This window comes from Salmo trutta, chromosome 28 (genome assembly GCF_901001165.1).
Source record: "Salmo trutta chromosome 28, fSalTru1.1, whole genome shotgun sequence".
Lineage (NCBI taxonomy): Eukaryota > Metazoa > Chordata > Actinopteri > Salmoniformes > Salmonidae > Salmo > Salmo trutta.
Genome location: NC_042984.1, coordinates 42,757,794 through 42,782,125, shown reverse-complemented (window position 1 = coordinate 42,782,125; position 24,332 = coordinate 42,757,794). Strand labels below are relative to the sequence as shown.

At 42.1% G+C, this 24,332-nt stretch overlaps 1 protein-coding gene across 2 annotated transcripts in view; it reads right to left on the bottom strand.

The window, feature by feature from the left end:
* LOC115166300 (semaphorin-3F) overlaps positions 1-22,924 on the bottom strand; it is a 106,491-nt gene extending 83,567 nt beyond the window's left edge. Inside the window, exon 1 of one of the 2 annotated variants that reach the window (XM_029720181.1) lies at positions 22,552-22,924. The gene's annotated coding sequence lies outside the window, so the exon portion shown is untranslated. The remainder of the gene's footprint in view (positions 1-22,551) is intronic. The other variant, XM_029720182.1, reaches the window with a different exon arrangement.
* Positions 22,925-24,332: the final 1,408 nt, after the last annotated feature.

Genomic DNA, 24,332 nt, shown 5'->3' with positions numbered 1-24,332 from the left:
AACATACCCTTGTAAAACTGACCATCCTACTGATCCTCGACTTCGGCGATGTCATTTACAAAATAGCCTCCAATACCCTACTGAATAAACTGGATGCAGTCTATCACAGTGCCATCCGTTTTGTCATCAAAGCCCCATATACTACCCACCACTGTGACCTGTACGCTCTCGTTGGCTGGCCCTCACTTCATACTCGTCGCCAAACCCACTGGCTCCAGGTCATCTACAAGACCCTGCTAGGTAAAGTCCCGCCTTATCTCAGCTCGCTGGTCACCATAGCAGCACCCACCTGTAGCACGTGCTCCAGCAGGTATATCTCTCTGGTCACCCCCAAAACCAATTCCTCCTTCGGCCGCCTCTTCTTCCAGTTCTCTGCTGCCAATGACTGGAACGAACTACAAAAATCTCTGAAACTGGAAACACTTATCTCCCTCACTAGCTTTAAGCACCAGCTGTCAGAGCAGCTTACAGATCACTGCACCTCTTCATTGCTCATCTATAATTTAGCCCAAACAACTACCTCTTCCCCTACTGTATTTATTTATTTTGCTCCTTTGCACCCCATTATTTATATTTCTACTTTGCACTTTCTTCCACTGGAAATCTACCATTGCAGTGTTTTACTTGCTATATTGTATTTACTTTGCCACCATGGCCTTTTTTTGCCTTTACCTCCCTTATCTCACCTCATTTGCTCACATTGTATATAGACTTATTTTTCTACTGTATTATTGACTGTATGTTTGTTTTACTCCATGTGTAACTCTGTGTTGTTGTATGTGTCAAACTGCTTTGCTTTATCTTGGCCAGGTCGCAATTGTAAATGATAACTTGCTCTCAACTAGCCTACCTGGTTAAATAAAGGTGAAATAAATACACATTTAAAAAGAGGGCCTCCGACTCACAGAAGGAATATTTTGTTCACAGACTATGTCAATGCCTCCCCTCCACCTGCGGATGCACCGTAGTCTTGAGACATTTAACCAATCATGACTCAAATTTTTCCACATCACGAGAACAGTCTGTTCATTGAGCTATGACGCCGTGCATCCAAAGCATACATATTTTGTTGGAGGGAGTTGTGTCTCCTGTTACTCTCTTGTCTCTTTTGTCACTTTAGGCTCCATGTGTTTTGACTTCATTGCATAAATCAAGAGCCCAGTGTTCAAGAACCCAATTATGTGTTTGAGGAGGTGCGTGCTGCCACCCGATGGTCTGTCTGGAGGGTCCTACAGTGGGTGTGTTGTGGCTCCTCTCCAGTAGCAGCTGTAACCAGGCTCCCTCCACACTGGTCTAGGGTCCAATGTGTAATCCAGGCCAAGTGGTGAACGTTGGAGTTGACCGTTAAGCTCTTGCACTCCTAAATACTGGATTCAGCACCTCCCTTCAAAAGCTGTTAAGACCCTGCTGTCTTATCTGCTCCTATTTGAAGTCCTTCACTTCCATGACTATGTCTCCCTCTGTAGCGCCACAACAGGCCTGTCAGCAAGCACAAGACTCAAGGCAAGTAGTAGGTGAGAGACAAATTAATTTGTTACTTTTCGAGAAGAAATAACTACAAACATTTAAAAGTTGGCGTGTGTGAGCCTCAGCTAAGCAAACCAAACTTTTATCTGTCTGAATAACTAATGTCTGCTTTCTCATTTTTCGTATTTTGTCTCAAGTTGTTTTCCTCTTGCAATATGTGTTTTGGAAATGTATTTTGCTTTTTCTGTTATTGCATGGAGTTTAAAAAAAATGTCTGCTTTGTCTGTAATGTCGTCACCTGTCTGCTTTGCTGCACAGTTATTGCCCTATCTCGGTCAGGTCATTATTGTGAAAGAGAATGTTTTCTCAATGACTTACCAGGTTAAATGAAGATTAAATAAAAATTGAAGATCCAGTCTCCTTCAAAGTGTTACTGGCAGCATAGCCTCATTTTCTAGGCTATTTCACAAGGAAAGTGTCACACTTTGCAAACTCAGCGAATATAAGGAATGAGAAGCATACATTTTCGACAACAACAAAAAGCTTGGTAGCTGCGGTAGTCATCACAATTGAAATGTTTCAGAAATGCTACAATATATATTACATATGTATTTTACTAATTTAAAAGCCACTCTTATCCAGAGCGACTAACAATTAGTGCGTTCATCTTAAATAGGAATGGAAACACTAGGGTTTAGAACACCAGCTAACTGTAAATCGCCATATTGGCATTGTTGCATCACTGGCAGAAGAGTTTTGGAATTCCTGAATTTACTGAGACCATGACCTCTGCATGCACTAATGAGAATAATTTGCTAGTGTCAAACCATACTCTGTATGAAAACATGATACCTATTTTGAAAGCTGAGAAACATCCCTTTCAAATGATATGACATTCAATAGCACCACATACAGTGCCTTCCGAAAGTATTCAGACCCCTTGACTTTTTCCACTTTGTTACGTTACAGCCTTATTCTAAAATTGATTACATTTTGCAAATGTATATAAAAACGATTGGATATAAAAGCGATGACAACCAGGAATACGTCTTTCCAGTCCGGGGCCCGCTGCGAGGGTCCCCAGTCCGTGGTCGGCGGGCAGGAGATCACGCTCTAGGGGGGTGAGCCAGTGGTGGAGCGGGGTCTGCGTCCCGCTCCAGAGCCTCCACGGCAGAGAAATGCCCACCCAGACCCTCCCCTATAGGTACAGGTTTTGCGGCCGGAGTCCGCACCTTTGGGGGGGGATCAGGGTGTGATTTGGGTGGGCATTCTATGTCCGTGTTTCTATGTTTGGGATTTCTTTGTTTCGGCCGGGTATGACTCTCAATCAGGAACAGCTGTATATCGTTGTTGCTGATTGGGAGTCATACTTAGGCAGCCTGTTTTTCCTTTGGGTTTTGTGGGTAGATGTTTTCTGTATAGCTACTTTGCCTTATGGAACTGTGTAGTCGTTGTTTTGTTTATTTTGTAAGTATTCACTTTTCTTAATATTAAAAAGATGAGCATTCATATTCCAACGTCGTTTTAGAGAATTCGGCAGTACGTCCAACCGCCTCACAACAGCAGACTACGTGTAACTACACCAGCCCAGGACCTCCACATCTGGCTTCTTCACCTGCGGGATCATCTGAAACCAGCCACCCGGACAGCTGATGAAACTGTGTGTTTGCACAACCACAGAATTTGTGCCCAGAATTTGAGAAACAATCTAAGGGAATCTCATCTGTGCTCGTCGTTCTCACCAGGGACTTGACCTGACCGCAGTTCGGCATTGTCACCGATTTAAGTGGGCAAATGCTCATCTTCGATGGCCACTGGCATGCTGGAGAAGTGTGCTCTTCACAGATGAATAACAGTTTCAGCTGTACCGGGCAGATGGCAGAAAGCATGCATACTCACCAGACATGTCACCCATTGAGCATGTTTGCGATGCTCTGGATCAACGTGTACAACAGTGTGATCCAGTTCCTGCCAACAACTAGCAACATCGCACAGCAATTGAAGCAGAGTGAGAGAACATTCCACAGGCCACAATAAATGAACTGATTAAGACAAGTGATGGTCACACCAGATACTGACTGGTTTTCTGATCCACGCCCCTACCTTTTTTTTAAGATATCTGTGACCAACAAATGAATCCTACAGACGAAGAACCATATATGTGACAATTTTTCCATTTTAAGATAATCAGTTATTTTTATATTATTAATTGTATGTACCACATTAGGTGTTTTATGGTTGACAAATAATTCACCATACTCATATCTTCCAACAACAATTGATATTTTTTTGTTATTTCAAAAAATACTTCTTTTATTGCTGTTTTAATTTTTAGAATGTGGAAGAACAGTATATCTCCAGCGATGATTTCAGTTTGTGGAAGAACAGTATATGTGACATTTTGCATGACACTTGTAAGATGTCCTTTTTTAACACCTGATATGATGTTTTAAGTACTTTCAAGTACAGATGCCCTTCATGTAAATAACTTAAATGCAATATATAGTTAATTAATTTGTATGGAGGTTCATTTAAAGGTGGTCTATCAACTTTAGCACTGATGACTTTTCTTAAAAGTTGAGTCATGAAATCTTAGTCTCATTTAAAATGAAGCCCTCAATGTGAACATACCATAGAATAACTACAAAAATAGAATACAATTAAATTAATTCAATCAAAAGAAGCACAACTTGTACATATCAAATATGGATCGATGTGATGTGCCAATATGCATGTCCATTATGCAGGTCCCTAAGGTCAATATTACAAAACGTTCAGAAAACCATTCTCTTTGCGTTTAACACTATGATCAGCAATTAAGTTTTGAATTGCGTTAAACCCATGCTAAAGGCAAGAAATGTCCTTCTGTACTGAGGTGACAGCAGTAAATAAGTTAACTGCTTAGAGTTAATGCTAAATGTGGTGACAGAGAGATGTACTGTATATTGTAATGAATAAAAAAAGGGAATCATTAGGATATTTTATTGTTAGAACAACATGTTGCATGTTGATGGGATGTTAGTAAACTATTTTCTGTGCAATACCTGTGACTTTTAACCACCTCACTGAGGTGATCTGTAGTCCAGCTGGTCGCTTGAGGACAGAATCTGGAAGGTGCCTGAAGTCTTCACATTGCATCCTCATCACCTTGAATGGTTTCGTTGGTTGTGCTTCAAGTATCATCTTTGAAACATCATCAGGTGTATGAAGGACTGACTCCTTGCACCTCTTCTCGATGGTGGCAAAAGATCGATCACAAGGAAGAAAAGAATGACCAGAGACCATGAACTTCTGCTCAACTTGGGTAAAGTAACCCACAGAGACAAGCATCGACATCAGATTGAGCATCCGCCAGTTGTTATTCTGCCCACAGCATCTGTCACTGAAGATGATCAACTTGTGCACCTCTGGTTTGGTGAGTGGCGTGAATTTTGTCTTCACCCACTTCAATATGCAGCTTGCTACCTAAATGAACCCTCGGTGTGCAATCCCCTCATGCCAAACACACATGTATGCAGGATCTTCTTTTCCAAGTTCCTGGATGCAAAGGTTAAAATTTGACAGCTGCCGCTGATAGTAGACATTGGAGTGGGTCAGATTAGGGGTGTACATCACCCCCTATAGATCCACAGAAATGACATGGCAGTCAGCATTGGCTTTAGCCCACTCAGTGTCACTTTGAAGCTGTGTGTAGAGGCCTTTTCGGCTTTTCGATGGTGCAACTCACTTTCAACTGCAATCTTCCTCTTCTCCTCTTCAGATGTTGCTGCTGACATCTTAGTGAAGAATGCCTCACATTTGCCACAGGTGTCACTCCTGGGTTGGCCGAAATTGAGACTGCTGTTTGAAAATGTCCCTATAAACCCAGAATTTTGCAGTTGATGTGGTATTCTTCTCTTTGTAGAACATATACATTTATTGATAGTAAAACATATACTGTAGCACATTCAGGGTATTGCTTGATCAGGACCCCCATCTTTCACACACACTCCCAACCTATACACAGAATGAGTTTGTATTGCACCATTGTGTAACACTGCACTTTTAGAGTTAACGTTAATGTACGTATCATTACTGTCAAAGTTAAACTATGCAAGTGTTCAATATAGCTATTATAATAGGAGTTTTGTCCTATTTCTAACCTGTTCTAAGCCGGAGAGAATCAACGCTTGTTGTTTCTCGTATGGGACAGTGTAGAAACTGTTGAACAGATGCAGCTTGCGCTCATCAGTCAACTTTCCACAATCCTTTCTGCACGTCGTGGAACACGCTCTTCCCTGCAGGATACAGTGTAACGTTACATATAACTAGCTAGCTACTGTAGCCATGTCGAATCATCCGGTGGATGGACAAAAAGTAGCTAGCTATGTTTCTTCTATAATCTAGCAATAACATTTGTAACGATAGTGTATAAATTAGTAGCCAACGAACTTTAGCTAATATATTTTCTCTATAGTTACAAATTAGACAACCCAGAACATACATGTTAGTTACTGTACTCTATAGCTAGCTAGCTTGATTGTTTGATATACAGTTCTTCCACATACCTCTTTTGGACAGCTTTTCACATTTTTTTCTTGACCCTTACGATTTGTATAGGGTTTTCCCGCATTCCGTAAGATCTTCCTTTGCCTGTCTTTCCATTCTTTTAGTTTTGTTTTACGTTTCTTTCCCACATTTCGGCGATTTTCATCAGCAACAGAAAAGGTGTGCGCTTATCCGTCCATTCTGAGTGGTGCACATAAACGGTTATTCCACGAGAGCCTATCTTTAAATTTAAACATATTGTTAATTAGCGCGTGGAAAGCTTGTGAAACCGGTTCACTATAGAAAAAGGGTGTCCAATAATGATTTTTCATGTATATCTCTTTTTTTTGAAAAATGTCACATATACGGTTCTTCGTCTGTAGGATTCAAATGTACAGTTGAAGTCGGAAGTTTACATACACTTAGGAGTCATTAAAACTTGTTTTTCAACCATTCCACAAATTTCTTGTTGACAAACTATAGTTTTGGCAAGTCTGTTAGGACATCTACTTTGTGCATGACACAAGTCATTTTTCCAACAATTGTTTACAGACAGATTATTTCACTTATAATTCACTGTATCACAATTCCAGTGGGTCAGAAGTTTACATAAACTAAGTTGACTGTGCCTTTAAACAGCTTGGAAAATTCCAGAAAATGATGTCATGGCTTTAGAAGCTTCTGATAGGCTAATTGACATCATTTGAGTCACAGGTGTACCTGTGGATGTATTTCAAGGCCTACCTTCAAAGTCAATGCCTCTTTGCTTGACATCATGGGAAAATCAAAAGAAATCAGCCAAGACCTCAGAAAAGAATTGTAGACCTCCACACGTCTGGTTCATCCTTGGGAGCAATTTCCAAACATCTGAAGGTACGACGTTCATCTGTACAAACAATAGTACGCAAGTATAAACACCATGGGACCACGCAGCCGTCATACCGCTCAGGAAGAAGACACGTTCTGTCTCCTAGAGATGAACGTGCTTTGGTGTGAAAAGTACAAATCAATCCCAGAACAACAGCAAAGGACCTTGTGAAGATGCTGGAGGAAACGGGTACAAAAGTATCTATAGCCACAGTAAAACGAGTCCTATATCAACATAACCTGAAAGGCCACTTAGCAAGGAAGAAGCCACTGCTCCAAAACCGCCATTAAAAAAGCCAGACTACAGTTTGCAAATGCACATGGGGACAAAGATTGTACTTTTTGGAGAAATGTCCTCTAGTCTGATGAAACAAAATAGAACTGTTTGGCCATAATGACCATCGTTATGTTTGGAGGAAAAAGGGGGAGGCTTGCAAGCCGAAGAATACCATCCCAACCGTGAAGCACGGGGGTGGCAGCGTCATGTTGTGGGGGTGCTTTGCTGCATGAGGGACTGGTGCACTTCACAAAATAGATGGCATCATAAGGAAAGGACAATTATGTGGATATATGGAAGCAACATCTCAAAACATCAGACAGGAATTTAAAGCTTGGTCGCAAATGGGTCTTCCAAATGGACAATGACCCCAAGCATACTTCCAAAGTTGTAGCAAAATGGCTTAAGGACAACAAAGTCAAGGTATTGGAGTGGCCATCACAAAGCCCTGACCTGAGCAAGGAGGCCTAGAAACTTGACTCAGTTACACCAGCTCTTTCTGGAGGAATGGGCCAAAATTCACCCAACTTATTGTGGGAAGCTTGTGGAAGGCTACCTGACACGTTTGACCCTGTCACGTCCTGACCAGCAGATGGAGCTAGTGTTTTAGTTTTGGGGTCAGGACGTGGCATGTTTGTGTTGGGAATGTTTGTGTGGATGATTGGGACTTCCAATTGAAGGCAGGTGTGTATAGTTGCCTTTGATTGGAAGTCCTATATAGGTGTGTGTGTTTTTCTTTGGGGTTGTGGGTGGTTGTTCTTGCACTGCGTTTGCATAGCCTGTGAGACTGTCCTTGTTGTGAGTATCATTTATTGTTTTGTTTTCCGGTGGATGCTTTGCCTTTTACCAATTAAAATAAACATGAGTGTCCACACTTCCGCTGCGCCTTGGTCCTTCTCTCTCAGATACGACATATTCAACGACAAGTATGACATATTCTGTGACAGAACCACCCACCTACACAGGACCAAGCAGCGGAAGAAGGCTGGCGAGGACTGGGAGACACGACGGGTAAGGGAGACCGAGAGGCACCCCCAAGAATTTTTTAGGGGGCGGCACAAGGGCTGTGTGACGGGGCAGGAGCTGCCCGCCAGTCAACAGTCGCCAGAGCTGCCCGCCAGTCAACAGTCGTCAGAGCTGCCCGCCAGTCAACAGTCGTCAGAGCTGCCCGCCAGTCAACAGTCGTCAGAGCTGCCCGCCAGTCAACAGTCGTCAGAGCTGCCCGCCAGTCAACAGTCGCCAGAGAGGCCAGACTGCCCTGAACTGCCGGAGTGGCCAGACTGCCCTGAACTGCCGGAGTGTCCAGACTGCACTGAACTGCCGGAGTGGCCAGACTGCACTGAACTGCCGGAGTGGCCAGACTGCACTGAACTGCCGGAGTGGCCAGACTGCACTGAACTGCCGGAGTGGCCAGACTGCCCTGAACTGCCGGAGTGGCCAGACTGCCCTGAACTGCCGGAGCGGCCAGACTGCCCAGACTGTCCCGAGCTGCCAGACTGCCCAGACTGTCCCGAGCTGCCAGACTGCCCAGACTGCCCAGAGCTGCCAGACTGCCCTGACAGCCTGGAACGGCCAGAACCGGAGCCACCTCCAGGATAGGTGGGTTGGGGAGGGAGGGTGTAGCACAGTGCCGTCGGTGACGGCAGCCATCCTCCATTCCCTCCCTTATTGTTTAGGGGTTATTGTTTATGGGTTTTTTGTTGGTGTTTTTCTGTTGGTAGGTGCATTCCGGGGACTGCACCTTGAGGGGGGGGTACTGTCACGTCCTGACCAGCAGATGGAGCTAGTGTTTTAGTTTTGGGGTCAGGACATGGCATGTTTGTGTTGGGAATGTTTGTGTGGATGATTGGGACTTCCAATTGAAGGCAGGTGTGTATAGTTGCCTTTGATTGGAAGTCCTATATAGGTGTGTGTGTTTTTCTTTGGGGTTGTGGGTGGTTGTTCTTGCACTGCGTTTGCATAGCCTGTGAGACTGTCCTTGTTGTGAGTATCATTTATTGTTTTGTTTTCCGGTGGATGCTTTGCCTTTTACCAATTAAAAGAAACATGAGTGTCCACACTTCCGCTGCGCCTTGGTCCTTCTCTCTCAGATACGACATATTCAACGACAAGTATGACATTTTCTGTGACAGACCCAAGTTAAACAATTTAAAGGCAATGCTACCAAATACTAATTGAGGGTATGTAAACTTCTTACCCACTGGGAATGTGATGAAAGAAATAAAAGCTGAAATAAATAATCTCTACTATTATTCAGACATTTCACATTCTTAAAATAAAGAGGTGATCCTAACTGACCCAAGACAGGGAATTTATACTAGTATTAAATGTCAGGAATTGTGAAAAACTGCATTTAAATGTATTTGGCTAAGGTGTATGTAAACTTCCGACTTCAACTGTATATCTGTATTCCCAGTCACGTGAAATTCATAAATAAGGGCCTAATGAACTTATTTCAATTGACTGATTTCTTTATATGAACTGTAAATCAGTCAAATATTTTCAATTGTTGCATTTTTCATTTACAGTACCAGTCAAAAGTGTTTTTTTTTTGTTTTTTTACTATTTACATTGTAGAATAATAGTGAAGACATCAAAACTATGAAATAACACATATGGAATCATGTATTAACCAAAAAAGTGTTAAACAAATGAAAATATATTTTATGTTTGAGATTCTTCAATGTAGCCACCCTTTGCCTTGATGACAGCTTTGCACAATCTTGGCATTCTCTCAACCAGCTTCTTGAGGAATGCTTTTCCAACAGTCTTGAAGGAGTTCCCACATATGCTGAGCACTTGTTGGCTGCTTTTCCTTCACTCTGCGGTCCAACTCATCCCAAACGATCTCAATTGGGTTGAGGTCGGATGATTGTGGAGGCCAGGTCATCTGATGCAGCACTCCATCATTCTCCTTCCTGGACAAATAGCCCTAGCACAGCCTGGAGGTGTGTTGGGTCATTGTCCTGTTGAAAAACAAATGATAATCCCACTAAGCGCAAACCAGATGGGATGGCGTATCGCTGCAGAATGCTGTGATAGCCATGCTGGTTAAGTGTGCCTTGAATACTAAATAAATCATTGACAGTGTCACCAGCAAAGCACCCCTACACCATCCCACCTCCTCCTCCATGCTTCACGGTGGGAACCACACATGCAGAGATAATCTGTTCACCTACTCCTCGTCTCACAAAGACACGGCGGTTGGAACCAAAAATCTAAAATTTGGACTCATCAGACCAAGGGACAGATTTCCACCGGTTTAATGTCCATTGCTCGTGTTTCTTGTCCCAAGCAAGTCTCTTCTTCTTATTGGTGTCCTTTAGTAGTGATTTCTTTGCAACAATTCGACCATGAAGGCCTGATTCACGCAGTCTCCTCTGAACAGTTGATGTTGAGATGTGTCTGTTACTTGAACTCCGTGAAGCATTTATTTGGGCTGCAATCTGAACTAATGAACTTATCCTCTGCAGCAGAGGTCACTCTGGGTCTTCCTTTCCTGTGGCAGTCCTCATGAGAGCCAGTTTCATCATAGCGCTTGATGGTTTTTGCAACTGCACTTGAAGAATCTTTCAAAGTTCTTGAAATTTTCAGGATTGACTGACCTTCATGTCTTAAAGCAATGATGGACTGTCGTTTCTCTTTGCTTATTTGAGCTGTTCTTGCCATAATATGGACTTGGTCTTTTACCAAATAGGGCTATCTTCTGTATAACACCCTACCTTGTCACAACAGAACTGATGGGCTCAAACGCTTTAACAAATTCACTTTTAACAAAGCACACCTGTTAATTGAAATGCATTCCGAGGACAACCTCATGAAGCAGGTTGAGAGAATGCCAAGAGTGTGCAAAGCTGTCATCCTACTTCGAAGAATCTCAAATGTTAAATATATTTTGAGATATTTAACACTTTTTTGCTTACTACATGATTCCATACATGTTAATTCATAGTTTTGATGTCTTCACTGTTATTTTACAATGTAGAAATAGTAAAAATAAAGAAAAACCTGTGAATGAGTAGGTGTGTCCAAACTGTTGACTGGTACTGTATATTTTTGTTCAGTGCATCTAGCAAGCTGGGCAATAGTCCTTGAAATGTTGCCAGTCATTCAGGTGTAACCAGAGCCATATGTGTTAGTGAGCATGTTTGTTCTGCTGCGTCCAAGCCCACTCTCTGACAAAATTATTTCCAGACACTCACTGGGCAAAGTAAACACAATATCACAGTACCTGACTACAAAACTACTGGCAGCAACAACAAAAAATGTATTCAGAAGATAAATTAGCATCTGCTTTTGTTTGGGTCACCTAAACATCAAAAGAACTCCAAAGATAGTCTCAAACACTGTTAGCAAACAAACTCAAGCTGTTTCCCTGAATCTAGATGGACAGGGAGCGACAAGACAGGGATGCCCCCTGCTCTCCCCCTTATGTGATAGAACAAAAGTGGAGCTTTTGCGTCACCCCACATTTATGCAGTCCATCGACCCTCCCCCGCCTGTCTCTGTTGGTAATCCAGCCCCCCAGGTCTCAATCCCTTGAAGCGGAGGTCCTGTGTGTTGTAATGGTACAACATGAGCGAGGCAGCATTAGAGAGCTATTTTGCCGAGAGGAAAAAAAGAAAGGGTGATCTATGGACACCCTCCCATCACATTCCAACACCTGTTTCAAATGGGCTTGCTCTTTTGATTTAAACAAACACTGGATTCTTTTGTAATTACCACTATGTCTTGCCCTTCTATTTATCCCCAACAGCTGTTTTCCAGCATTGGATTGGCTTATGAAAGAACATTGTTTATTTGTTTTATTTTTTACATGCATGTTTGTTTTTGCCAGACCAAAATCCTGGCTTAACAGATCTTCAGTAATGTTGCCATTATTAGATATAGATTTCACACACATTACAGTCCAATACAGTCAAGGCTGCACTGCACATCCAGAATTCTATGTTCAGTAGAACATGCTTTATCAGAATCAGAACTTAGAAAATGCAACACTGAACTCTAAAGTAGAAGTAGAAGAATCCAAGACAACAAGCACTTCAGTCTCCGGGCCAAGAGACCAGTGAGACCAGAGACCAGTGAGCAAATGAAAGTGAGACACAGAGACACCAGTCATGATAAATGCCTCTCTAGAGTCCTACTATCGCTGGCTACATCTTCACTCTGTAAAAAGATTTAAGAATGGTGCATTGGGTTCCCAAAATTCACTTCAGTCAAAGTACAGTGGATATAGTAGGCATAGCACCAGGCCCTCCATGCCGCTACTCCATGCTTGTCTGAAAAAGACTGGCTCTATTTCTGGCAGGGGGCCAATAATCTTCAGAATGGAGGCTTAATACCCCGCGGGTTGACAGCTGCATGGATTAGCTCCCTTTGCCCGCTGTCAATGACGCCCCTGTATTGTGCCATTCCCTGTAAAAGCGGCACCAGATTTAGGAAGAAGGGTAAAGGAAAGGAGAGGGAGGGGGGTTAACAGTCAGGTGCTTCTGCTTTTGAAGTCTTGGTGACATGCACAAGTGCTTTGTGCTGGCAGTATACAGTATTTATATGCTATTAATAGTATATAATCAGTCTGATACTACCTCTCAATGTCAGTGGGCGTACACTGATAATAAAAGAGAACTCTGCCCTTCCTCACCAGAGAGCTACTTGTCTTTTTCATTGAGTGCCACATTGGGTGTTTCTCAATATGCATACTACCGTGCTCCACACTCTCATGCTCCAAGCGCATTCTCCGAGGATGTTCTCTTGAGTACGTTCTTGTGAGGACGAGAGTGTGGAGAACGCATAAAACATTTAATTTGAGAAGCACTCGCACTCCCCTTACTGTATTAACTCACGCTGCATCTCCCCATTCACTAAACCTTCTTCTAGCCAGGACAATGGCAACAATAGAGACGAAACAAAATATACACAAAGCAAATGTTTTACTTCATAATTATCAGCTAGATATGTTAATCGTAGTCTAGCTAGACAGATAGCTCGTTAAACTGGCAAAAATGACCTAAAACGAATGTTATGTAAGGTAGATGTCAATTCTTTGTGGGTAGCTAACTAAAAATAATTTGTGGCTAGCTAGCTAGCCAGTTAGTCCTATTGACTTACTATGGACTTACCAATTCACTGAACCTTCCTTCTTCTAGCCAGGACAATGGCAATAGAGACGAAACAAGATATACACAAAGCAAACATTTTACTTCATAACTATCAGCTAGCTATATGTGAAAACAGACAGAAATGACCTAAAACCAATTTTATCAAAGGTAGATGTCAATTATTCGTGTGTAGCTAGCTAACAATTATTTGTGGCTATCTGGATAGCTAACAGTAGTAGCTAGCCAGTTAGCTCTATTGACTTAGTATGGGATTATGACCTACGCACACTATAGTGCGCATTTTAGGCAGGTAACCATGCCACAAATAACACAGCATGTACTATTAACATATTAAGATAAAATATTGTAGTCAAGCAACACATGAGATGTGAATAGGCAACATTTCATTCCTAAATCGGGAGTGTATTTTCTCTCACTTCAGCACATTAACTTCAAGAAAATGTGCAAAATTTTTACGTGATTGTGTAATATTTCTTTGAATACTTTCCGTTGACGCTTGCATTGATGCATGCTTCAAAAAATGTATAAACGGAGTACGCATTCGAGAAGTGCCCTCCGTACTCCGTTGAGCATACTTTGATTTGGACTAATTCTCCGACCCTCCCTTACACTAATTTGCATGCTCGGAGCACAGTAGTATGCATTTTGAGAAACACCCAATGTCTTTGATGTGGTGAGGTCAAATTTGTGGGTACAAAAATAGTACTTCAGATCAGGCCCTACACCCAAACAAGGGCACTGCGTTCATCCACCTCTGGGTTGCTGGCCCCCCTACCTCTGAGGAAGCACGGTTCCCGCTCAGCCCAGTCCAAACTGTTCGCTGCTCTGGCACCCCAATGGTGGAACAAGCTCCCTCACGACGCCAGGACAGCGGAATCAATCACCACCTTCCGTAGACACCTGAAACCCCACCTCTTTAAGGAATACCTGGGATAGGATAAAGTAATCCTTCTAACCCCCCCCCCCTAAAAGATATAGATGTACTATTGTAAAGTGGTTGTTCCACTGGATATCATAAAGTGAATGCACCAATTTGTAAGTCGCTCTGGATAAGAGCGTCTGCTAAATGACTTAAATGTAAATGTAAATGTACATTTACATTTTAGTCATTTAGCAGATGCTCTTATCCAGAGAGACTTACAGTTAGTGCATTCATCTTAAGATAGCTAGGTGGGACAACCACATATCACAATCATAGTAAGTACATTTTTCTTCAATAAAGTACTGTGGCAAAGAAGGGGGTCGAGTGATAAATGGCAGATATGTGAGGGCAGAACTAATAAACGGGCTCTGCCCGATCACTAAAATGGCCACCCTGATCAGAACTACAGATCACAAAATGGCCGACTGCCAAAACTACAATTCCCAGAAGCAAGGGGAACCCTCAGAAGGTGGAGCCGACCCACAGATAAAAGGTCAAGAAAAACCAGGAAGAGAGAGAGAGGGCGGGAAGGATCTATGAACCATAGAGAGAGAGACATTCTACATTGGCTGGATTTACCGTGTACGAGCTGGACTGTTTTGGACTTACCTGTTGGCGTTTAGACCTGGACCTACCGAGAACCAGATTTGTGTACCGAACCCTGCTATCCTTGACCTTACCTGCGGCCTGGGTGGACCAGGACAGAGAAACAAACATACAGGTACTGTCATGTTCGAAAGAACTTTAATTCTGGGCTGACTTTGGTGACAGTTTCTCACTTAATTTGTGACAAACGCTCCTAGCTTTGAAGAGGTTTGCCACACGTGGTGGAGAATGTGGGCACTGGATTAACCATACCGCTGGTTAGGTAGAAGAAAAAAAAATTATAATAATTAAAAAAAAAAAAAGTTTAGTTAGCACTCCAAAGGGGAGTCAGGTTTTTTTTTTTGTGGCTTTGTTTGGTTAGGACAGTTTTTTCAGGAAAATGAGTATGGAGGGAGCCATACAGGCCCTGTTACAAGCGGTGGCCGCCCAACAAGAGGCAACTAGAGCTCAACAAATAGCTCATCAGGATGCAATGCAAATGTATCAGGACACGTTACAGGTCCAGCACCACACCAACCAGCTGCTCAGAGAAGAGCAAGAGAGAAACACCCGGGAGTTAAGAGAAGGCCTAAAGGGGCTAGCGGACCAAATTGGGGCTCAGTTACCAGCTGCAAATACCCAAAGGTGGGCCAATCATTTTCTTCAAAAAATGACAGCGCAGGATGATGTGGAAGCATATCTTACCACCTTCGAAAGGACGGCAGAGAGGGAGAAGTGGCCGAAAGAAGAATGGGCAGGGCTTCTGGCACCATACCTGGCAGGGGATGCTCAAAAAGCATATTTTGACCTGGAGTTGAAGGATGCACAGGATTACGATAAACTCAAGGGAGAGATTCTGACTAGACTGGGAGTGACCGATACCGTGAGGGCACACCGCTTCCACCAGTGGTCCTACAGACCGGGACAACCCCCCCGAACACAGATGTTCGATTTGATTCACCTGGCACGGAAATGGTTGCGACCGGAGACCCGTTCGTCCGCCGAGGTCGTCGAGACCATCGTACTCAACCAGTTTCAGCGAGGTCTACCCCAAGAAGTGCGACGATGGGTTGGCCAGAACGAGGTACTTTCCGCCGACCATCTCGTGGGCCTGGTTGAACGGTATTGTACGGCAGGAACAGCTGAGCAGGCGCAGGAGGAAAGATTCCCATTCCCCAGGCCTGGGCGAACCAGCGGACAGGTTAAGACTGTGCCAACAGGGGGAGGGGGAGGAGAGCAGCGTGGGGCCATGAGGAAAGAATCAGAATCGGGCCGAGACACTAAGGGAAAAACCGGAAACCGGGACTGGGGGTCGAGGAGGTCTCCCCCCCGGAACCCTATTATCTGTTACAATTGTAATCGACCGGGACATATTGCAGCCTACTGCCCTATTAAAGAAGAGCCAATGCAATGTAACCTCGGTGAAAAAGAAGATGAGATATGGTATGCATGTCCCGTGGTAACCACTGTACTTGAAAGATCAAGTTCTGGGCTGACTTTGGTGACAGTTTCCCACTTAATTTGTGACAAACGCTCCTAGCTTTGAAGAGGTTTGCCACAGTACATAAAAAGTCAAGTGTGAGTGTTATTTAGCTATGGGATTATTTAAGATACTCTTTGAAGAGGTAGGGTTTCAGAAGAGGGTAAGGGACTCTGCTGTTGTAGCTTCAGGGGGGAGCTGGTTCCATCATTAGGGTGCAAGGACAGAGAAGAGCTTGGACAGGGCTGAGCGGGAGCTGCCCCCCCCGCAGGGCTGGGAGGGCCAAGAGACCAGAGCTGGCACAATGTCTGGAGTAATGAAAAAACATTTAATTCCAAAGTTGGCATCATACAGCCTAGTATATTATAAGCCTTCTTATAAGACATTATAAATGCACATATGTGGTTATTACAAGTAATGCAGTATTATACTATACCTCTCTGCTTTATGTAAAGTTTGACTTACCACAATAACAATGTCATTAGTATATCACCTTCAAACATGCAATGCAAAGTGATTTACAAAAACAAGTACAATAGACAACTGAGACATTACACATAGTTATTACTAGGGTTTCAGAGTAGGGATTCATATTTCTCAGTGAACCTACGAATGTTCAATCCCTGCAATAAAGCATATATTTCCATCAATAAAGCTTGTAAATGCAGAGATTCCCCCTAAATTGAAAATTACATTTAAAAGCATAATACCATTATTATACATCATGTGCCACTGTAAATTACACCATCCAAAATATATTTTGTCCATTTACTGCAAGATGTCAGCCAGATTTCTCTTCTCTCCCTTTCTTCTTACATTGTCACCTGTCTGTCACCTGTCTATCTATGTCTATCTAATTCACAGGTATTCTTGGAGATGTTATGGCAATCTCTTTTTAAGAGATAAGACTAAGATAAAAGTTAAAGGTAAATCTCAAATAAAAATAGAGCTATTATGCAAATCCTTAGGAGTCGGACAAACAGGACTTAGGAGCTGTCCAATTATACATAGTAGCAATGAAAACTGTCACTCAACCAACCTTTGCCAGGTGACTGTGCCAGGACTCAAGGATAAGTCACAGTTGGATAGGTGGTGTTGTAAAATGAAATGAATCCACACTGGAGTATGAGAGCCTACATAGCCTGTTTCTATTTCAAAGAGTAGGGGAGATAAAGTTTTAGGAAACAGAATGGCGGTCAACAGAAATGAGTCAAGCAAGGCTCAAGATGAGAGATGGAGTATAAACTATACGGACAGGCAGGCTAAAGAAAGGTACAAGTTATCGGTTCAGATAAGAGGAATACAGTATGTACACAGAAGTGCATATGAACAAGAGAGATGATATGATCATACAGAGATGGATTTTTTGAAACGCTCGTTATGAAAATAATGCATATTAAAAGCTTCAGAGAGCCTTTCCTTAATCATACGCTTGATTTATTTAATACCCTTTAATACTCCTATAATCTTTTCTCTTCAAACTCACTGTGACCGAAGTTCCGTCATTAATAGTACATCCCAATAACCTACTGTATGATTTCTTTCATGTTTTCTGTCATGTTTTCTAAATCTTACCATACCAACCTTACCATATTGATATATTTCTAAAGGCAAAGAAAATGATAGAATGATGCCGAATCCAACAAGGGATATTGAGAAAAAGAATGAAATAATCACAATAATGAATTGACACAATTATTCAACTTGGAATAATGTGATCAAAACTTAAAGTTAATTCCACAAGTAGGAGCAAAAACAAACAACTGCCAGCTTCATGATATGCACATGTGTGATAGGCATGCAGAATCCTATAGGAGCTGTCTGCTACATTACAGTGTAAGCATTTGAAGCTAATCTCTGACTACTCGACCGAGACATTAACATTTGGGAATAATGTAACTGTAACCAGCTTGGTGCGTTGTCAGATGGTGAATATGAGAGGAATAAATCATTTGGGACACAACCATGGCAGTTTGAAAGTGCACGGTTTTCAGTATTTCTTCCCACGTGAATAGATTTAATTAGCCATTTTACTATTGTAAAAATACACTCAATTAACAGAGTTTATATGGTTACTGTGCAGTTAATGGTACTGTATGTTTGTAGTGGTGACTACAACGTAAATGCTGGACCATAATCTGCCTTTTCACCACTCACAGACCTTTTCCCTGGATTGCACGTGTTAGCAAATCTACCATAACTTTCTTTTTCCCCGTTTTCATTCATACACTTAAAATGCAAAACCATTCTATGATTTCACTAAAGAGATGTCCTAGTGTCAATCCTTTAATATTTCAACCATGGCTGTAAAGGGCGAAAACCACTGAGAGCTTTTCCCTGTTTTTCCCTCATGTATTTGTCGAGGCCCTCGCTCCTACCACAACGCTAGACCACTTTTTGACGCACTAAAAAAAAGGAGGAGCAGTAAGTGTAGAATATATATTTCCATGTCAGAAATTACAGTGTGTCCACGCTTGTGTTTTTTCAGCTTCATGTCATTTGTTCATAAAGTCTTAGTGTAGACTTACCAGTGTCATGTGGGATAGTGTGCAGGTAGGGGAAACACTTGCAGCATGACCACGGGTCACAGGACCACAAAACTTGTGAACAACTAGTAGGCCTACACTGAACACATCCTGCATTTATCTCTTAGATTAAACACTACACAAACAACACTATGAGAGTGGGCCCTATTCTAATAATAGTCTAGCTAAGAGGATAATATGTTCTGACATTATTTGAGCATGGGCAGATAGCATAGGGGTGAATCAAATAGCATAGGGGTAAATCAGATAGCATAGGGGTGAATCAGATAGCATAGGGGTAAATCAGATAGCATAGGGGTAAATCAGATAGCATAGGGGTAAATCAGATAGCATAGGGGGGAATCAGATAGCATAGGGGGGAATCAGATAGCATAGGGGGGAATCAGATAGCATAGGGGGGAATCAGATAGCATAGGGGGGAATCAGATAGCATAGGGGGGAATCAGATAGCATAGGGGGGAATCAGATAGCATAGGGGGGAATCAGATAGCATAGGGGCGAATCAGATAGCATAGGGGCGAATCAGATAGCATAGGGGCGAATCAGATAGCATAGGGGCGAATCAGATAGCATAGGGGCGAATCAGATAGCATAGGGGTGAATCAGATAGCATAGGGGTGAATCCATTTGAATTCAATCACTTTTTGACAGCACCCCTTTTGATTTGAATGAAACCTTCCATACATATTTGCCCATTCTGCTAAGAAAGTGACTTTTGGACCTGAATGCCAAAACGTTCAAGAGATAAAGGTGCTCAAAGTTGACCAGTATGCGAAATGGGTCAACTATGAGCACCTTTGTCACCTGAATGTTTTGGCATTTAGGTCCAAAACGTAGAGCCCGACCGATTTATCAATATTATACTTTTATAGATGTATTTGTATCTGTGTTTAATCCTCCAAAAATGACCGATATAAGATGCGGAGAAAATGCTAGGGGAAAAAGCTGTTCATAGAATTATACTTTTCTTTGCATTTCATTATTTACACGGTGTCTAGTGTAAATAATCTCTTTACATGGCTGTAAGCCTATCTTGTCTACAGCAAGACTGGACACTATCACCCAACGCAACTATAAAAAGATACACAAATGCTGTAAAATAATTCTGAACTTCTATTTCTAGACCTTGCGATAGCATTTGGTTGTAGGGTTTGGTTCCCTCAAATATGAGAGTAATTCACACCTTTCTAACTAAGTCGAGAGAAGCTTGCCAGCTCAATAAAGTAAACAAAATGTGCACTGGCCATATACTGTTATGTGAAGTGTAACAAGTAAGCAAGTGCCACACTAAGAAAGTTCAAATCTTAACGTTGTGATATGTATGGTCTTTGAGAAGGGTATTCCTCAAGCTTTGTCATTCAAACATTTTCAGAGACACTTAAAAACATAGGTTACAAAGTAGCGCTTCATAGCTTCGTTTTGGTGTATTTGTTGCCACTTGTCAGGGACTGGTCCAAATGTAAGTTTTGCCAACCCCATCTACCCAGCTAAATAGCTGTGTGAGAGTACTTGATGCCGTTCACTGAGGGTTAGTACTATCCGGGAGGCCATTCCTTCTCTCGCTAGAACAAAAGCGGAACCTGCTGCAAGCCGAACCGGTACCTACGAACCTACCGATTCAACTTGTAGAATTGCAATGCTTGTCAGTGGCCAACAACTTGACTTTGAGCCAATCAGAGAGCACAAACTCCCACCTGGGACAGAAGAGGGCATTTTCTCCGTAGGTTACATCCATGGATGAGCCAGTCACACTTCATATGCAATGTAGGCTATGGGATGGCAGCTACCTAAGTGCAAAGATGCAATGCACACAACATGAAATACTTCCTCCAAGCTAGCTAACCACTGTAGCTACTGTAGTATTGACATAATTAAATCACAATGGATTAGCTAGTTTCTATGAAACAGCTGCCTGTATTAGCTGCCGAGTTAGTGCAGTGTCCTTAGCTAGCTAGCTATGTTGTGCTAGCTAGGGAAAATGCTAGCGTTAGCTAGCGAGCTAAACATTTGGCTATGGGCTGGCACTGGCAGTAGGGGATTATGGAGAGTGAATTAAATTGTTTCTTCATCATCTTGCTAGGTAGTTATCTAGCTGTGGCCATCTGGCTAGTATCAAAAATGGTTTTCTACAAAATAGCAGCCTTAGCGCAGAAAGCTTAGAATCTAGACCATAAGCAATACGCACGGATATGCATTGCCAAACAACGCTACTGCCACCTTCTGGTTTGGAGTATTTTAACAAGGCTGAGTGGCTGACGACTTCCAAGGTCTTTGCTGTGTGAACACAAAAGAGATTGACAGATGGACAAACGTTTGCCAATCCTACCGGTGTGTCTGAGCATTTACCGTAACCATTTTTAAATGTCAACTTCAAATGGGAAATGGACATCCCAAGGATCCAGGGGGGCGCAAAGACCATTCACTGAGGCAATGCTTGGGGCAAGAGGCATCGCTGTGCCAGCTGTAAATTTAGTGATTGCTGTTTTTCCTTTCAAGTGACAACTACCAGAATGCAGTGGCTACAGCCTTACAATCGATGAAAACATACCTAAATATCAATATATTGAAAATGTGTCCTATGTCGTTGTTTTCCAGCTGGCTAGCATGAGGCAGTTCAGTCTTCAGATGCACGTTATTTGCTGGAATCTGCAGTTTATTCTCCTTTCACTAGAGTAACACACTGTTTTTCAATTTAAAAAATGTGTCTTTCTGGTGCACCTAAATATATTGGCAAATATATCACTTATCGGTTAATATTTCCACTCTAAAATCGGTATCGGATCCAAAAATCCCGTATCGGTGGGGCTCTACCAAAAAGTCACATTCTGACCACTTCTTCCATGAGCAAACATGTATGGAAAGTTATGTTTAAATTAAAAGGGATGCTGTCAAAAAGTGATTGAATTCAAATGGATTTACCCCTAGGTCATAAAAAGTGTTGTGCTTTTAACTTAAAATACATTATGCAGAAGCTCTTCAGCCTGGAAAGCAGAGTATGAATTATACATAGGCCCACTATGTGGGAAACATATAATGTGCATTTTGAAACCTCATCTCTGGTCCTCAAAAAGTTGGCTCAGGAGTTTGTAACGAAAATAAGAAATAATCAACTCAGGCAGAAGTTTGCCTGCCATGTGGGGAGTGATTTTATTCCAACATTATCAATCAGATCAGTAAACCAAAAATGAGATGATGGAGAGCCTAATAAAAGCCCCATCAGGAAAGTAGGCATATTTGCAAATGTGGAATGAGGAAACATCAGAGCATGTGGAATCATTTGCCATAATTTTATCATTTTGAGAGAGGCTGATGGGGCAAAAACTCTTACGTTGAACCACGTTTTTAATAAAGCATTTATAACCTCGTTATTGCTAATGTCTTTATAGCTGCTTCATAAATAAATCATTCATAAGCAAACGCATGCTAGGATGGTAAGGGTTTTGGAACATTTGGCAAAGCAGTACACGTAGCCTTCACCTTTTTATATATCACAGTTTCTGTAGTATGACTTGACTAAGACATTATTTCTGAGTCCTGAGGATGTTATGAGTTATAACGTTACCTATAAAGCTTTAGAAATTGTTGGACTCCTTGTAGCCTATAGCGCAAGCCTAGCGCGCTCTAACTGCGACTGAAGATGCCACAGGCCAATATGCACTACACAATGGTATTGAAAGAAAAGAAGACTCGTTTTCAAGACAACAATTGGCCTTTCTCTGTGACACAAAGGTGCTCTAAAAATTAATTTGTATTTAACTCACTTGAAATGCAGGTTGGCTCTGCTGGCGATGTCGATGGACAGTAGACTAGATTTCACATTCCGTGGCGTTGAGTAAACTTCCAAACTAAAAGTAGAAAATGTGTATCTCTGTATGCAACTTGTAATTCAGCTTCGCTGCTTTGTTAAGGTTTCGCAAGTTGTCAAAAAGTTTTTCCTCTAATTCTGGTCAATAGGAATTACGTGATGCTTTAGAAATCTCTTACGTTTCCATTTACCAGTAAATCCTCCTCTGAAAACTCCGGAATGACAAATCCGGGCAATATTAGAATTTTGCGTTAAATTAGTGCTGGCAGGTGTTATGAGCTTGTTCTTCTTCCTCCAACGCTCTCTGAGCTCTACTGTTGAAGGCGCTTGTCTCATTCTTGCTACCTCTGACCAAGCCAACCATGTCACAGTTAACTACCTCAATGCCAGGCAGAGCAGAGTGTGAATAGGAACAGCCACTTTTTTTCCTCTAGCAAGACCAATGTGAGATGTTCTTTCTGTCCTGTTTTTATTTGCATTTCAGAACTGAACTATATTGAATGATATTTAAATACAATATGAGTAAGAATCAGAAACGAAAACTTAATCCAGTTTCATTTTTAAATGTGAAATACTTTTTTATTGACCAAATTGACAATTACAATTGCAATTGCAATGTCAATTGGTCTACCAAACAATTTAAATAGGTAGCCTAGTTCCCTATGGTAGCCTCCTGTCTAAGTAAGACATCGCTCTGCTTAAGATTTGGTTAGGCGAGTGTTTTCCGTAAAACTGTAAAACAAGTGTAAATAGTTGAGCCAGTACTATGCTATGTGGTGTTCACTACCGATTTGGAACTGAATCCTGTAATGGACAAGTCACTTCCTCAAAAAGGAAAGCTTAGTTCCCAGTGGACATTACTTCCCAGAACAGTATAGTGTCAATGAGTCATCATTAGCATGTAGAGAGTATACGGAATTTCCTGAAGTAGACCCACGGTGCCCAGGTGGACCTAGAAAGGACACCCTTTGGTCACAATGAGGATGAATCATCATTCCTTTTTGTCATTGTAGATTAACACAGTTGACATCAAGGGACCACCCACATTTGTCTTTGCCTTTCAGTTACTCACTAAGGAAGATTTTTCACTGAGATCTTGCTCCATAGTGTTTAAGGTTAGCTACCATTTTGCACAATGGCCAATGGAGACAACTGATTTGTTTTGGGAGTTTACAGGCAGGTGAGGAATGGCTTTGCTGTGATGTGAATACCTGTCTTATCCACCCCTCATGGTTGCCCGTTCTCCACTCGCCTGTTGTATGCCACCAAGCTGCAGGAATCGCTGAAATTCCCAGACACTGGAATTACCCCACGCTGCCACATGAACAATGACAGCAGCAACATCTTTCTTAAATTGCACAGCATGAACTCAGTGGCCATGCCAGCTTGTCTCCCTCCTCCCTTTCTCCTTCATTGTCATCTCCATCTAAATTCCTTAATGCATTTTGTTCTGAGTCAGTGTATCCCTGAAAGTGTAGGGATAGAAATATAGACACATCTTAGAGGAGATCATCCTGATGTTTCATAGAGCAATAGCTACAGTTTGACTGATGATGGCGCTGTGACATTGTGTGATCCCTAGGTCAACTGGCCCAAAGGAAATGTAGTGTGACTAACACCTGCCTTTATTCATATTTTGGGATGACAGAGAATAATGGAGAATTTTACTTCAATTGAACTGCAATGACAGCTAAACTCTCTTCCTTTACTAAGCTGATTATTGTGTTTTGTTAAGAT